The sequence below is a fragment of the Limulus polyphemus genome, unplaced genomic scaffold (assembly GCF_000517525.1).
Source record: "Limulus polyphemus unplaced genomic scaffold, Limulus_polyphemus-2.1.2 Scaffold4, whole genome shotgun sequence".
NCBI classification, from domain to species: domain Eukaryota; kingdom Metazoa; phylum Arthropoda; class Merostomata; order Xiphosura; family Limulidae; genus Limulus; species Limulus polyphemus.
Window position 1 is genome coordinate 2,193,811 of NW_013665614.1, and position 2,854 is coordinate 2,196,664.

Genomic DNA, 2,854 nt, shown 5'->3' on the forward strand with positions numbered 1-2,854 from the left:
CGAAATTCCAAACAAAAAAAAAACAATCAGGAGTAAGTGAAATTATCAGTAGTTATTGTAATTCATAGTCAGAATGTTAAATATATCAAATATAAATTTGGTCCATCCAATGTTTTATTTGGTTATGGTAAGAATATTTTAAACCATGCTGGTTGAACTATTTAATAAGCATATAATTTTACTTAATATTTTCTAAACATCATTTCACAACAAGGTGCAGTTAAAATGTATGAAAATGCAGGCTGAGTATACTGCTAGAAGCGAAAAGTTTGTTTTGAATTTCTTACAAAGCTACACGAAGGCTATCTGCGCTAGCCGTCCCTAATTTAGCAGTGTAAGACTAAAGAGAAGGCAGCTAGTTATCACCACTCACCGCCAACTCTTTTACCAACGAATAGTGGGATTGACCGATTTATTATAACGTCGCCATGGCTGAAAGGGCGATCATGTTTGGCGGGACGGGGATTCGAACCCGCGATCCGCAGATGGCGAGTCGAGCTCCCTAACCACTTGGCCATGCCGGACCGTAAGCGAAAAGCAACATACATAGTGAAACTTTGTAAGTCATACCTGGTATTAAAACTTGTACGTGGAAAAAGTTTTGAAGGGAGAGACAATGTAAGCGTTTGTGAATATTAATTGTCAGAAGTAGAGGTTGACACGTGTACAATGGCTAACCCAAGGAACCAGTTGTTTGCAGTCTTTGCTTATTTCCTTTCTAATAGGATTTGAGTTCTATCCATGGTGATAACCAGATGCTACTGAAAGGAGTGTGGTTGGAGGATAAGCTGTTTTGGCTGTTGACTAGCAAGGGTGACAGCATAGTTATAGGAAATGATGAAGGGGAGACCAAGTGAAGCCTCGAGGACAGAGAAATTGATAGGGATACATTTTCTTCTGGTGGTTTAGGCATGGGTACTCATAGAGTCTGGATAAATGCTGCGTGATGTAATAGTTGTAATGCCTTACTTGTAAAAGCGACTTTAGAGCAGGTCGTTGTTGTAACCAAGCAGTTACGATACTTTTTACAGCCTTCAAACCTCTCTGAACTACTGATCAATCACAACACATCTGAACATGTTTTCAATCCAGATTTTGCTATTTAACATCAAACTCTTGACCCTTCTGGCTATCTCTTTATTTGATTAACCTAAGTCAGTCGTTCTGCACATTGTTTGAAACAGGAATATCATTATGATGTAGATCACTATGACCAGGACTTCCTCTTCAACCAAGAAACAAGCTAAAAAGACAACTCTCCGACTACAAGAGCTGACCTTAAATTCACCCCAGATGAACCCATGGATGAAGATTTGTTGTTGGCCTATACACCTGAAATGGTAGAACTCACTGAATCTGTTGTTGGGATAGATCTGAAGTTTCCCAGGGTAAGGCAGCCCCTATCAGTAGTTTAAACCCCCAATGGACATATCAGTGATGGAAGGAGCAGCAGAAACAATGACATTGACTCTTGAGGAGGATCTTTCAAGTACCTTAGTGGAGACATATCTTCTATCCCCCCAAAAAAAGAAAACCACTACTGAAATGTCCTTTCAAAGGCACAATGTGACCAACATTATTAGCACCAGATGTGTTCACATCTTCAGATGGAACAATACATTTAAAAAATTCAAGAAAACCTTTCTGGAGCTTGGATCCTCTTGAAGGCCGACCAGGCTCTGGAAGATTAGAAGTAAGACAGGTCCCAACTCTGGCAACTTAAATAACAATCACTGCGGTAGTCCAAACCAGCCATCTAGCATTTGGACTACCACCTCCATCATGGAGGGGTTTTACTGTCAACATCAACTGTAGGACCTGCCATCATTTTAGCAGAAACAAAGCAAGGACTTCTACTATAATTGAGGTTAAGTCAACACTGTCTAGAAAGCCCAGACACCACCTTACCCATTATCATGGTTGGAAGAGTAGGTACGGCGACTGAGCTGTCCTAAACCAGATAGGTCCTAGCCCGTGAGACCATTAGCGCTATGCCATCAGCTAATGCAACACATCTGCTGCATTAGATAATTTGCTATCGGGGTTTGTAGTAAGGTCTTGTGCTTACTGTTGAGTGAGTACATTTCTTCTTTTTTATTTATTTACTTAAGTATACATATTTTAACAAGAAACTCCGTATTTGATTTTTGTTTTAATGTATGGATTATTTAATCATTCTGCTTATTCATATAGTCAATTGTAATTTAACTCGTATGTTTTATTTCACATTTTAGATGCTTTCTTTTTGGTATAATTGTATACATTTTCCTTTTTAATTTTTGTCATGAATTTGTGCATTATTTTCATGGTGTCGCTTTTGGTTTATTGTTGTATCTACATCATTATGATTTCTGTGTAATGTACTTTTAAAGGAGTATACTTAATTTTTCTTTTCATAATGTAATTTAAGGGTTTATTTTATTGTCCCGTTTGTAAATTTCAGTGTGTTGTAAAGGTTATTTTATAGTAATGTCAGGCAGTGTGTTTAATGAGTTGTATTATGGTATAGTTATGATTGTATTCATTGTTAAAGGATTCACTTTGTTTCCTAACTCTGTGTTTTAAAGGGTTGTTACGTCTCCGTTTGTTAATTAATTTTCCGTAACTTCGTTCCGACGAAACTTTAGCGACACAAGTCCTTTCATAATAAAACTGGTTTATTCTTTCCGAATAAAACTTTACGATACACTTAATTTCAACAATCGCGCTAAAACAAACGTTAACTTCAACAATACTCTCTGACTGCAGATCAATTACTCACTGTCTACACACATATTGTCACGTCACGCCGTGACCATCTTATATATACCAGACTACCCTATATCTAGTAAATGCTAGGGCATTCACCAAGGAA